This window comes from Lagenorhynchus albirostris, chromosome 1, assembly GCF_949774975.1.
Source record: "Lagenorhynchus albirostris chromosome 1, mLagAlb1.1, whole genome shotgun sequence".
NCBI lineage: Eukaryota > Metazoa > Chordata > Mammalia > Artiodactyla > Delphinidae > Lagenorhynchus > Lagenorhynchus albirostris.
This window is the reverse complement of record NC_083095.1, coordinates 177,488,426-177,503,852: the sequence shown is the minus strand read 5'-3', so window position 1 is coordinate 177,503,852 and position 15,427 is coordinate 177,488,426. Positions and strand designations below refer to the sequence as shown.

General features: G+C 38.0%; 1 protein-coding gene across 2 annotated transcripts in view; it reads right to left on the bottom strand.

Moving 5' to 3' along the window:
- The window catches only part of PLXDC2 (plexin domain containing 2), a 413,757-nt gene that overhangs the window by 333,497 nt on the left and 64,833 nt on the right, over window positions 1–15,427 (bottom strand). The window lies entirely within an intron of this gene.

Below are 15,427 nucleotides of genomic sequence, written 5' to 3'. Positions count from 1 at the left end.
TTACACAGAACATACATCTGAACTATTATGTATCTATCTATTCACTACCTGTATTTGCATGAAATTGCTTTAAATACTGATCTGTAACCCCAAATAGAGTGTAATATACCTCACTGATAAACACCTTTGTTCTTTAATGAACTGAAAATAGAAAAAGATCATATGTTTCTAGGTGTGGTAGCTCTGAACTAGAGGCAAGAGAACAGGATTCTACCTTAGCCACATGGACCATCCTGGCTTCAATGGGGATGTCATTTAACTTCTCTATGTCTCTGATCTTCTAACTATAAGGTGAAAGGAGATGACTTCCAAGATCCCCCATCCTCAAACTGTGAATACATAAATCTAACACTTCCCAATGCTTTGGGTATTTAACAAAGGTTTTACTGAGGCTAACACGATACTTTTTACTATCACGAGAAAATTGACTCAAATATAGGATAAGATATTTGGGAAATTTTCTAGGGCAAAACAATAACCTTAGAGAATTTGAATGAGACAGGTAAAAAGGTCTTATTTTAAATTACGCCAGAGCAAATTTTAGAAAAATGTTTACAGTTAATAAGAGGCAATCGTGTATTTGAAGTTAAATAAGAATGGTGTTGAGAATGTATATCTTAAAATGCATAGAAGTGAAATAGATGTAGAAAGGTAATCTTTAAAGCTTTATTGCATTCGGCGGACACAACTTCAATTTTTACTACTATTCAGAATGATCAAAAATCTCACTGGTTACAGAGGTCCTGATTATAGAAGCTCTTCTAACACTTTGGAAATGTCCTTTGCTTGGTGCTTAGGAAGATTTAAATGCATTAAAAGATTTAATGCATTTAAGAAATGCATTATAGTAAGATTCTGATGAGTAAAAGGGATCAGTTATAAGGAATAATAAGTATTGAAGTTCAGGACCAAGATGGCAAGCATTTGTGTTCCATCAGAGGTGCACATAACCCCAATGTGAAGAATGCTGATTCAGAGTAACTACTAACTACCTGGAGATATATCTTACATATATTATCTCATTTATTCCTCACAAAAGTCTTTTAAGACTACCTCAGGATATTGACCATAGTTTTTCCTACATTTCCAGGGAAGGGGGTGTTCAAGAGAGAGGACACTGAAAGCTCTATTCCTACAGTGAGGAAGATAGTCTTACCCTTCTTTGTTGAGCATTGCTATTATTATTATTTTTTTTTTTTGCGGTACGCGGGCCTCTCACTGTTGTGGCCTCTCCCGTTGTGGAGCACAGGCTCCAGACGCACAGGCTCAGCGGCCACGGCTCACGGGCCCAGCCGCTCCGCGGCATGTGGGATCCTCCCGGACCGGGGCACGAACCCGCGTCCCCTGCATTGGCAGGCGGACTCTCAACCACTGCGCCACCAGGGAAGCCCTTGAGCATTGCTATTATTAAGATCAGCTAATTTAATTTGTCTTAGTTTTGATCATTAAGCAATTTTTTTATTATAATTTTACCACCATATAAAGTTCCCTTCAAGGAAGGAATACACTAACAAAGCAACCTTTCTGACGGTTCCTATGGTGTGTGTAATGTAACTATTAGCATTCTGTTTTGTAGGTCAACCTCTCAAGAATTTGCACGGTGTGAGTTACTGCCCAATAACCCAGATTCTATGGATAAGAACTGAAGCTCTGGGCTGGACCTATGAATAAGGTACTAGCCTCAGCAAGGCTAACAATCCCTGAATCAAAATCTCAGAAATGTTGGTAACTATCGTGTGGCAGAATTTTACACACACACACAAACACACACACACAAGATCATGAAGCTAATTTCATTTCTTTGTTTAGATTTGTTTTTATCTAGCCTAAACTAGTCTTTACTCCTGGTCCATAGAAAAAATAAAGTGAATCCTGGAGTCTTACCACCTCCGCATTATAGAATCCAAACTCAAGTTAGCAAGAAGAAAAAGATGAATAAAGCTTGTAGAAGCCGGCATATATTTTACCAAAGTCACAAATCAAAGCTGACAGCAGCCTGGCAAGAGATCAGAGGAATGATCAGATGACCAGGGAGAAGAGAATATGACCAACAAATTTATTTGCTCTGATTTACTCGCTCTCAATTATTTGATTATTCATTCATTCTTTCATTCATTTATGTATTCAGTTACTCATTTATTTATTTTTATTTTTTTAAATTAATTTATTTATTGAAGTATAGTTGATTTACAATGTTGTGTTACTTTCAGGCGTACAGCAAAGTGACTCAGTTTTATATATATTCATGCACATATATCTATTCTTTTTCAGATTCTTTTCCCATATAGGTTATTACAAAATATTGGGTTCAGTTCCCTGTGCTATACAGCAGGTCCTTGTTGTTTATCTATTTACATATAGTAGTGCGTATATGTTAATCCCAAGTTCCTAATTTATCCCGCTCCCCATCCCCGAATTTACTTTTAAATGGTTCCAAATTGTCAATGCCTTTGAGCACGTGGCAAAATCAAATGTATATTCTCCCTAGAGGAAAACACCTGCATCCTAGACCACAAGGGATCCCACATATAATTTTTCAAATGGTGAGCAGCACACAGTCAAATATAATCAAGCACACAAGCAAGGCACCATGAGTAAGAACATTTTAAAACAACAGAACAAACAGACAACATAAAAAGACTTTCACAGATTTCTGATGTCTGACTTATGAGACCCAGGCTATAAAACAATTATGCCTACTATATTGTTGTTGTTGTTTTAATAGCTGGGATAGAGGTATTAAAAAAAAATTCCTGGAGAAAGCTCACTTCTTTTTTTTGAATTTATTTATTTTATTTATTTATTTTTGCCTATGTTGGGTCTTTGTTGCTGCGCACAGGCTTTCTCTAGTTGTGGTGAGCGGGGACTACTCTTTGTTGTGGTATGTGGGCTTTTCATTGCGGTGGCTTCTCTTGTTGCGGAGCACGGGCTCTAGGCATGCGGGCTTCAGTAGTTGTGGCTCACTGGCTCAGTAGCTGTGGCTCACAGGCTTCAGTAGCTGTGGCTTGCAGGCTCTAAAGCGCAGGCTCAGTACTTGTGGCGCATGGGCTTAGTTGCTCCATGGCATGTGGGATCTTCCCGGATCAGGGCTCGAACCCGTGTCCCCTGCATTGGCAGGCGGATTCTTAACCACTGTGCCACCAGGGAAGCCCGAGAAAGCTCACTTCTGATTGGAGGAAAAAAAAAAAAAAGGAACAGGAAACTATAAAAAGGCACCTAGTTTCAGGACTTAATGAACGTCAGGTTCTTGATGTCTCATCAAAGAAAGAATTCAGTGAGAGACAAAGTGATAGGTAAGAAGTGGATTTATTTAGAGAGAAACACACTCCACAAACAGAGTGTGGGCCATCTCAGAAGGTGAGAAAGGCCCAGTTACTCATTTATTAATAAACACTTATGGGGTCAAGCAGTATTCAATATACTAGAGATATCAAGAAGAATAAATCATGATCCCTACTTTGGGAAGCTTGCTCTCGAATGGCTGAGAGAATAGACAGGTATAAGTCATTACAAAAATGATGATGATGATGACAGATCCTTCTGTCAGACTGACTGTAAGCTAGGTGCTATTCTAAGAGTTCCTGAAACTCAGATGTTCTAAGTGCTATGAAATGTGATTTATATTCTATGTACTTCTAGAGGACTCATTAGGATGTCATATTATGGTGCCATTTATAGTTAGGACCCTGGAATTCTCTCTCTTTTTTTAATTGAATTATACTTGATTTACAATATTGTGTTAGTTTCAGGTATACAGCAAAGTGATTGGGTTATACATATATACATGTATATCTATATTATTATTATTCGATTCTTTTCCATTATAGGTTATTACAAGACACTGAAATAGTTCCCTGTGCTATACAGCAAATATTTGTTGCTTATCTATTTTAAATATATATGGTAGTGTGTATCTGTTAATCCCACACTCCTAATTTATCCCTCCCCCTGACCCTGGAATTCTAATCCCATCTTTTAAAGGAAATATTTTGTGAAGAACATAAAATCAGTGTCTGTGTGCCTGCTAACCAGCCACACACACTCACAGGGCCCGAGGGGTACAGAGTGATGTTGCAATCTTTGTAGTCATCATTGTGGAATGGCAACATCTTTGACAACAGAGAACCTCTTGACAACAGAGAACCTCAGGGACAAGGGCATGAAAGAATTAGTAAACTGTACATTTATGTGTATATTTTCCTGCAGGTTCAGTAGATTTGTACTTGTAACCTTCTTTCAGGTTACAAGTACACCCACCCACCAACACCCACCAACATCCATCTCCATCCATCTCTTTTAGAGATACATTTCAATGTATATTTTCAATAATATTTTTGCTTTTTATGTTTAATAACTATTTATCATAATATATAATATACTTATGACATTTTGATCAATCAGGCAACTCTAAAATTATAATGATAATTCAATACAGAGAAATAATTCAATATATTGAGAAGATATTGAGAATTATGGTCACAGAAAACTGTTTTAAACGTTGTATTGTAAAAATTAAAATAAATTGATCAGTAAAAGGTTTTCAAGAATAAAACACACTATGTTGGGAAAACTTCTGTGGGGGAATTACAATAGAAATATGGTTTTAAGGGTAAAAAGAACAATATAAAATTCTGACTTTTAAGATCTCACTTTTTAAAAAGTAAATAATGGTGAATTACAGATTGTTATGGTGTTTTCTTTCTCACAGTGGATTCATTTTTATAGCCAGAAATTACTTCTTTAGCAATGGTAGCAATTGAAACTTATCATGAAATATTTTAGGTCTCAAGTTTAAAGTGACAGAAGATATAAGTAAGTTTCCAAATTCTTGTAAGGAATATACAAGAAAAAACTTTGAAGAGCAGTGGGGTAAACTGATCATCCATTTTCCACTGAAAATGTCAGTGTCTCAGCGTAATCCTAATCTTTCCCTTCAGGAAAGCTAATATAGTTAGGTGTGCTACTATAGTCTAGTGCTTTAACATTCCATGACCTCACTAATTTTATTTATATGTTATTCCCTAGGTGTGGTTATTTTGCTATTGTTTTGCAGATCACCTACGTCATCCATTTTCAGGTTGCCATTTCATAATTTTATTCCCCGAACACCATCCCTCTTCACATTCCATTGCTATCCTGTTGATTCTCCACGGGGAGATGGTGAAGACATCATAAACAAGGAAATGTCTTGAAGAAAACAACGGAATGGTCAAAGATGGCCTCTGGGTAATAGGACACAGATGGATAAATCTTCCATTTTTTTTTAAGTATTCATTGGAACTAGAATGGAAATGGAAATGGTAATGTGGAGTTTCCACTACCATTTAGCACCAGAACTTCAGGCTCCCAGCTCCCATGAAAATAAATTCTAGTTCTTGAAAATCGAAAGCAAATTTAATAAACACATTTCCATGGGAAAAAAGGTTCACAGGCTACAGTAAACTTTTTCTAGTGGTTATGTTGCCATCTCTTTGAGGTTGAACCAACTTTGATTATTCATGAGTTGAATGCATGCTCCCTTAATGGTGGGGGGGGGCAGAGGAAAGGAAAGAAAATATGTGGATCCTCTAATAGGGGACAGACAGGCTACCACACATGACTGTGCACTTTGTGCACTGCCAAGTATACCTGGCTAAGAAGCTCAAGTGAGGGATTCAAATCCAACTCATGCACTTGCCATCCAACTACGATCTCCACGGCTGTAATGTCCAAGAGGGAGTATCTTTTTATTATTCATACAAAGGTGCAAATAGACTAATAGTAGCCTGTTTTTATCTGGCTCTGATTTCTCACCTTTCATCTAATCTTCAGAAAACCATATTGGCTCTACCTTCAAAACAGATCCAGAATCTGATCAAGTTTCACAACCTTCAATGGTACCCGTTGGGCCCAAGTCACCATATCTCCTGCCTGGATTGTCGCGATAGCCTCTTAACTCAGGCCCCCAGCTGCCACCTTATCCCCACTGTAGTTTATTCTCAGCACAGCAGCCAGAATGATCTTACTAAAGTGTGAGCCAGATCATGTTGCTTCTCTGCTCAAAACACTCCAGTGGTCCCACTCTACGCAGAACAAATGCCCAAGTCCTTACAGTGTCCACCAGGCGTATGTGATTTCCCCCTTTTCCCTAGATCTCTGACTTCATCTCTCGATTGTTCCATTCACTGATTCTGCTCCAGACACACAGGTCTCTGTATTATTCCCTTAAGACGCCATGCATGCCCCTGCCTCAAGACATTTGCATATACTATTCTGTCTGCCTAGAACCGAGACATCTCCATGGCTCATTCTCTAGTTTCCTATTAGTTTGGGCCCAAATGTCATTTTGTGTGTGAAACCTTCTCTGACCACCTTATTTAAAACAGCAGCAACACTCACACACCTTTTGTGTTAAGCACACCTTTTATTTTCTGCATTTTTGATGCTTTGACCTCTGGAGCCCTGCTGAACCGGGAGGGACTGCCCCTCTCAGGGTTAGCCATTCCTAGAAGTAGGAAACCGCTGCCTGTGAGTATAGCTTTCATATGCAGACTAACCAATCCAGAGCTCACACTGTCAACCACTTCCTCTGTAGAGCTCTCACACTCAGGGACTCTAGCCACTTGCCTTAATCACCCCAGGGCCACATACCAGACACCCAGGGACTGTCCCGACACCTATGGCCTGTGGAACTCATTTGAGCTAGACAGTTCTAAGCCTGTTACCCTGCCTCACCCATTCTTTTCCCTGGAAACCACAATGAAGGCTCTTGCTCAGGCCTTCCCTTGGCCCTTTGTTTAATAATATAACAAACTATGTTTTCAATAATTGACTCTTAACCTGTTGGCCTCACTATATCTATATGAGTAATAATAAAATCTACATTTAAAACACACACACACACACACACTTTAGTCCCTTTCCCTGCTTTATTTTGCTCCATATATGTTAAAATGGCTATCATCAAAAAGACAAGAGATAACAAGTGTTGGCAAGGATGTAGAGAAAAGGGAACCCTGTGCATTTTTGGTGGGAATGTATGTATATTGGTGCAGCCACTATGGAATATGGTATGGAGGTTCCTTAAAATCTTAAAAACAGAACTACCATGTGATCCAGCAATTCCACTTCTGGGTATATATATGAAGGAAATGATAACAGAATATTGAAGAGATATCTGCATTCCCATGTTTATTGCAGCACCAAGATATGGAAACAATCTAAGTGTCCATCAATAGATGAATGGATAAAGAAGATGTGGTATGTGTATATATGTATGTATATATACACACACACACACACACACACACACACACACACACACACACACACACACACACACAACGGAATACTATTCAGCCATCAGAAAAAAGGAAATCCCGCCATTTGTGACAACATGAATGGAGCTTGAGGGCAATACACTAAGTGAAATAAGTCAGAGAAAGACAAATATTGTATATTATTTACCTGTGTAATCTAAAAAAGCCAGACTCAGAAAAAAGGTAAAATGATGGTTACCAGGAGCTGAGGGTGGGTGAAATGGAGAGATATTGGTCAAGAGATATAAACTTCCAATTATAAAATGGGTAAGTTCTATAGATCTAATGTACAGCATGGTGACTATAATTAATAAATCTGTATTATATACTTGAAAGTTACAAAGAGAGTAGATCATAAATGTTTTCACCACAAAAAAAAAGAAATGGTAATTATGTGATTTGATGGAGGTGTTCACTAACACTATGGTGGTATCATTTCATAATATATAAGCACATCAAATCAACACACTGCACAATAACATTATCAATTATATCCCAATAAAGCAAAAGGAGAAAAATAAAAGACCGGCCAATATTCCTGACAGTAGGATGTTCCTATGCCACACGGTACCAGCTGGAGTGGAGATTTGGGAGGGTCTAATTTCCTAAGAGTTTGTCTGTAGATTTCAAAGATGTTACCTCAAATCTAGGATTCTTACTTACCTAATTTTTAAAATCTTTTTCCTAATGGCATATGTCCTTGGCTTACTCTGAACCACTCTAACATAGGAAGCTCTGAAGTGCCCATTATCTCCAAAACTATAGGGATGTTGTAGAGGATTTTATCTGAAGACATGGTGCTTAACGTTTTTTTTTCTTATCTAAGAAAAGTTTTTGTTTCTTTTAAAGAAATGGCATGCATTTTCCTAGGGGACAACTGTGAATCACATTAACTGCTTGTTTCCCTTTTGGTTTTAGTCATCAGGAAGGTCAGAACCAAAATTTCGACTAAATGATTGTTAAGAAATATGTAGCTTATATATATTATTATCATTCCAAAGTACCATTTCCTAACTTGACCTTTTGTTCCGCATATTTTCTCTAACTCTCATTTGCATCTACTGTATTTCAACCTCTTGCTTTTCAAGCCCTTCATTCAATGATACAGATATTTAAATTAAGTAGGCAAATGAAATCACATTTGCTATGGGCTTTGGAAACAATCAGTAGGACAGAGAAAAACAATTTTATTGTGGCCAAATTCAAATCCCCAGGAAGTGTGACATATTTCCTAATTTATGTCTATATCTTTTTTTCCCATCATGATGTATCTACAAGATTTTGAATAAAATCATGCTCTAACCATCTAAGATAATATGACAAAAAGTTGAATAATCAGAAGTTCTTGGTCCAAGAAATACAAAGATTTGAAATTAAAATAAAATCAGAACAGGTGAGCCAGAGATTTTAATAAAAATACTGTAAGTTTATTAAGCTATTTTATATCATGAATGCAGGTTTTAAAGAAATCTAAAATACTCCACACACGTTGCGTTCTTACAGAACTAACTCAGGATCCTACCACCTTCTCACCTTTGGCAACTATGTGACGTTTAATTTTGGTAGATTTTTAAAAATTTGACTTCTTTCCCCAATAATAAGAGTTTAGTGATACCTTCAGACCAAATCTATTTATCTAGCTACACCTACTAGCACAGCATTGCTCCTTTCTATACTTTTGATTGTGGTGACCTGGGCTTACAAGGTTCTTTTCGAAGCTGCTTGATATGGTTCATGAGTATTTATTCTCATATTAATAGGTGCAATCAAAATTCCTGCAATAATTTTGTAGAAATGATGTTTTAATTAAGCAGCAGTTGGTACTTTAAAGGCCAGATGTTTAACTGCCAGATCGCCACCAGCTCCAGCAGCAGATGGAGGGCAAGCAGGTGGTTTGATCTATATAAAGTATCTGCTTGGAAAGGAAAGTGGACATCATGCTTACTTATTCTTATCCCTTAAGTATTTAATGTATCAATGAAGTATGCAAATCTTCCACAAGGTAATGCAAAAAAACATGAGAAACAACTTTAAGAGCAAACTGCAGAGAAACAACTGGTATGAGAGGTCTCGGAGGAGACTGGGGATGATTCTCTGTGATGAAAAGGAAAAGCAAATGCGAGAGGGAAGGTCAGTAGGAGGAGACAGCAAGAGAAAAATCCAAGTTCCCTTCCTCCTTGCAAAGTCTAAGTGAATTCTGCATGTGGTTAATGGGTTATCTTTTGAGTTTTCTTGGTTTTGTAGCACCAGACAAGATGCTAAGAGGGTAAAACTCCTGAGGGCAATGACTTTGTATACAGAACCTAGCCTAGTGGCTATACTACAGTTGCTAAGTATATACTTATTTATCTCAATCATTCATGCTTTAACACGCTTAATGAATACCTGCTGTGTGCAGGGAACTGTTCTAGGTTAAATGGCAAACAGCAAATACTTGGGGTTTGATAATTGCGGTGATCTGACTGTGGGACAGCCCTGGGCCTAGACTGATAAGGAAACTTCCTCATCTTCTGTTGTTCCAGGCAAGAGTCAGGACTACAGAGGCAAAGAAAAGAGGGGATGTAGGTTTGCAGGCTATGGTTACTAATCCCTAAATTAAAGTCAGTTTCTCTTGTTGCTGTTAAACTTGACTTTTGTTGTTGCTGTTAATTTGCTACTGGTTGTGCATGCCAGACTAATCTAAAGTCAGTTTTAGTTGATGTTTTTAATTAAAGCTAAATTTTGTTGTTGCTATTAATTTTCTACCAGTTGTGCTTGCAAGATTATAAATTAAGATTAAGACCTGTTTCAATAGTTCCAGATATGATACAGCGGTAAAACTCTGAAGTGAGCAAGAGAAGTGGTGACATAGACATAGCCAGAACTAAAGGTGATAATTTCTATATCTAAGCTCTTTGATGTCAAGTTTGAACTGTCTTCCCTACTCTTAGTATTTATTGAGTGCATGATTCAAGGCTAAGCCTCAAGTCATCTGAAATATGAAAGTAATGTTACTTATTTTTATATCTAAAAAAAGAATCATAAATAGAACTTCAGGGTATGGTAGTAAAGATATCTTCTTCTTGGATTGATCCCTAGATCATTATGTAGTGTCCTTCTTTGGCAGTAAAGATAAAATATTTTTTTAATGAGTTGATGTTACAGGAGGAGGGTATTCTTCAGTTTCGCTGACTACAGAAGAGGAAATGCACGGTAGTTGACAGCATAATTTCTGATTTTGCAAGAACAAAGCTCTCAGCTAGCCATTCTACTTGAAAATCATATCATGACATTATATATTATTTAATAATGAATTACCTGTTGCATATGTATTATTATATATGAAGATTTATCATATATAATCATACATGTTCCAATTAGGGAGACCTAACATCTATTCCTAGCTCTGCTACTAACTAGCTGTGTGACTTAACCAATCATTTAATTTCTCAAGGTAACGGTGCTTTCACCTGCTAAACTGATAATGGGCTGGATGACTGCTAAAAAATCTCCCACTATGCCTATTCTTAAAAAATAAACATGTTAAAATTTTTTAAATACAATAAGAAGCATAGATTATATTTTCTGTTCCCTAAAGCACTTTCCACATTTTCTCTTGATAATACTAAAGAAGAGAGTCATGGAAGAGATGTGACAAAAAGAAATAGTATTCCCATATCATTCTGGAGTATAGAGGATCTCTAAACAAGACAAGTCTTGTACTCATCTGCAGAAGGAGGTCTACCATTGTCCTCCTACGGATGACCATGATTCCCCAGGCTTATGACCTCCTCTAGTTGCTAAGAAAAGTAATCCAATGAAGAGGATCTACAAGGAGATATGAACAAATGGATACCCTCCTCACCTCACTTTGCCCTCTAAGGCACATATGAATTTCAGAAACTGGAAAGTGGTTAATTCAAATGAATCTCTATGACCCATAGGAGGCTGTTACACTATGCTATGGAAAACTTAGGGGAACAAATTAACTTCTTAGGATTGTGATAGAAAATGCAAAGGACCAACCCTTGGGTTTCCCAGGGATTCCTAGGATTTTAAACTGCAGGGACACCTTGGAAATTTCTTTTCTCATTAAGATCTACCTTTATCTTCCTCCAGAAGATTTCTCACAGTCCCAGTTCCCACTGCACCTCCGGCCTCTGTAGCTGTGCCCAGGCTAGTTTTTCCTTCTAAAGATTGGGCTTTGACTCCCTCTGGGATCTTGGGACCAGTGTGTTTCTTTGACTTTATCCCACTTTGAGGAATGGAACCCCTTCAGGTCCAACCCCTGGGCACCGGAGTGGGTTCACTGTTAGCATGATTGACTCCCCAGCCATTCAAGTCATTTACTAAATCCTATTCATGAATATTAAGGTTTCCTCTTCAAAGTTCACTTATGAGGCTTCAAGAAAGGAAACATTTCTGAGAAAGGCTGTGTTACTAGTTGATCAGCCCCCAGCTGCCATCTGCTCTTGTGACACGCTGATGGAATGGTAAAAAGACCTCGGAGGATTGTTTTATTAATCACAAAATTTCACTTACTTGGGTTTTGTCTCTAAGATTATTTTCAACTGTTTATTATATACACTTCTAAAGCACTGCCCTTATTTCAGAAGGATTGCTTCTTTGCAAAGGAAGCCATTATTATGTTGGACATAGACACATCTTTTGGCACAGAACTTCCACCAGGTTTAAAACAAGCCTTAGAATATTCAGATGGATTTTACGGCCATTCTTGAATAAAGCACTACTTCCCTCAATTCATTTATATTATATGACTTTCTCAAGGCATTTGGGACTTTGAGGATTAGCAGTCATTATGTAAAAATTAAGTAGCTCACAAATCACTGTATTATAAGCTCTCAGCTGTCTCAACTGATGAAGTAACAGAATTTGGTACTTTTTTTCCTCCAAATGTTACTTAATGCTTCCTGCAACAAACATGACAAATGTTAGACACTTCTGACGTATGTTCAGCCTTGGAAATATGCAGTAGGGCTTAATATTCAGAATAACGATAAACTTTTATACGGACACATATGCAATTTTCATCAAACACCAAACTCCTAGCAAAGCAGGTGTTTCTCATAGCCATAACCGTTGTAATAACCAAATCAATTCCCCACACCTAGGAGTCCCCTGATAGCCCGTATAAACTATGATTATGTAAAATATGATTATGTATGTCAGCCACACCGATGAAAGTTGGAGCCAGCCCCTGAGGATGTAAGTTAAAATAAACCCAGATCCTAAATAGCTACAGAATTGACCTGCCTTGGATGAACCTACTCCTTGTGATGGCAATGGTGAATCATTATAGTGGCAAAGGGCATTGCAACTAAGGCATAGTCAGGAAGAAAGTCTCCTCCTGCTGTCTGGCTTGGGCCTTAGTTTGTTCTGTACACCAAGGGTTTTATTTGGAGATAAACAAATCCATACTGAGACTTATTGCTGTATCGGCACACCAGAGAACATCAAAACATTGCTGCATGAAGTGACCATCAAATGTGGAGGCAGGTTGGGGGGAGAGAGTGGAAGGAATTTCAAAGTATAAGAAGTCAATCTTTATTTATAGAAGCTGTCTTTTCCTTTAAATAAAATTCTGACCAAAGGATTGAGCTTTTAGGACCAAAGATGAAGTAATAGGACTAGTCTGAGTTATGAAATCTTAGCAATTGACATTCCTGTATATGACTGATTATGTACATAACATCCAGCGATTCTGACTGCAGTCACAGTTGTAAGTTTACGTCTGAAATTTTCATGAGTAGAATTACTTCAGCAAGCACCTTTGGTGTACAATGTCATGTGCAAGCCTTGTCTTTATCTACCTTGGAGGGCAGTGCACACAGTGGGGCAGGAGCAAGCCTTGGGAACCAGACTGTCTGGGTTTGAATCCCAGCTCAACTCCTTACTGGTTGCGAGACCTTGAACAAGTTTAAATCATTTAACCTCAGAGTACCCCAGAGCTACATCTGTAACTCAGGAACAATAATAGTCACCTCTTTAAGTGGTTGTGAGAATTAACTAAGAATCTTTGGACAGTGGCTGGCACATAAAAGAAATATTTAAGTATTAGCTATTATTATTGTTTAATAAATATTTATCAAGTACCTACTAAGTATCAGGTGCATATGACCCTTTTTTTTTTTTTTTTTTGCGGTACGCGGGCCTCTCACTGCTGTAGCCTCTCCCGTTGCGGAGCACAGGCTCCGGACGCGCAGGCTCAGCGGCCATGGCTCACGGGCCCAGCCGCTCCGCAGCATGTGGGATCTTCCCAGACCGGCGCACGAACCCGCGTCCCCTGCATCGGCAGGTGGACTCTCAACCACTGCGCCACCAAGGAAGCCCCATATGACTCTTATATAGTAAATATTAATGTAGCTTGAAATTTCTTTGCACTGAAGTATTAACATTCTGTATTTCTAAAATTCCTCGTTTTCCTCTAAAACAAGGAAGTATCTCTTTGCATGAGTTTTTTCCCCATAAACAAGCAAATTGGTTAAAATAGGACAATCTAACAAGAGAATAAAGCTATGATACCTTTTGTTTTAGTAAGGATCTCTTAACTTATCCTGTGAAAATGAAAATCCACATTTTTTTGAAATCAAGGAAGCAATTTTCCATGTAATATCATTTGGTGTTTACTCTGTTCAGATTTTGTAAGTAAAACCAATTCTTTGGGTTACTGGACTTGAATTTTACTTCAAAAATGAGTTATAACTAAATGGAATAGCTAAATAGAATTAGTCTAGAAGTGAAAGAGAGATTTCCTTAATCACACCTAGCTTTAAAATCACCCCAGAGGTGACCAACCTCCAAAGTCAGCGGGTCTAAAATTAGGCCTAATTTCTATGTAGGGAAGATACAGGGAGCTTTTAAGCAGGAAGAAGAGGTGGGGACCCTGTGGTTTTCATTTAACAAAGCCTGCAGTAGGCACTTGAGGAGTAGGGAGCAGAGCTCAGAAAATACAATTTCCCACCTTAGACTCTGTGGCTATGCTGTTCAAAAGCCTATAAGGCAATTTAACAGACATGAACAGTAATTACAGGAGATTGTGGAAGGGAAACAGGAGAAATTAGAAAGAGGGGATGAGAACTGCAGGAAGAAGGGGGTGAAGAACCAGGTGCGAGTATACTTTAAGTCAGGACAAGAGAAACTGAAAGCTGAGAAATAACAAACTTTGATCCAGAGCGAGTGACCCACAAACCACTATAATACTGCATTTCTGTATTACCACAAAGGGAAGAGAAATACTAACTACCCAATATTTTTTATAAAGGAGAATAGGGCATATTGTGTTATCTTCTCAGTGCTTTAGCTGTGTAGTTATATTTTCTGGTGGCTTGGAGACAGAGAAACATTTGAGAGAGAAACTATTGAAGGTGTAGAGAATGGCAGGGCAGAAGAAGGCATGGCAGAATAGTGAGAAAGAAGTAAGGGCAATGGTTGAACCTACAGCTGCCAAAGAAATAGTGGGAAAGTCAGAAAGAAAGGAATCCTAAAGTAAAGCAGCAAGGGGGGTGGGGGGAACTGAACGGCCCAGAGCAGAATATTTCCAGAGGCTACATGTCTTTTAGACTTCTACACACAGGGCATATATATGTTGGAGATTATCAGCATAAATGAGAGATACACTCATATTCATTATGTATATATACATATACATCTATCTGTTTCACAGGTACAAGAACATTAAACTTTATTAAGTAAACATATGCTATATGCTTATGCATAATTGAGTTTTAAAAGTGGGACTCATCCATCCTTGATTTAAAAAACAGTGCTCCATCATGACTATAGTTTAAAGGCATTAGATGAAGCTCAGAGATACCCCAAAATTTGGAATAATAGACTCCCTGTAAGCTGTCAATCTGTCACAGAGTGAGCATTAGTAATTGTAGGAGGAATGAATGAATGAATGAATGCACTAAGGAATGAATGACAGAGGCCCCTGAAATGTGGAGATGGAATGGCTATTGGCTCTGTTAGGATTCCAGCTCTACCACTTGCTTTTCTGGGACTACTCTAGCTTCAATTGCTTCATCTGTAAAATCTAGGTGAATATAAAGACCTACAACCCATAGTTTTGGAGAATTCAATGAGAAAATGGAGCTAAAGACTTAGCCCAGTGCCTATACATAGCACTT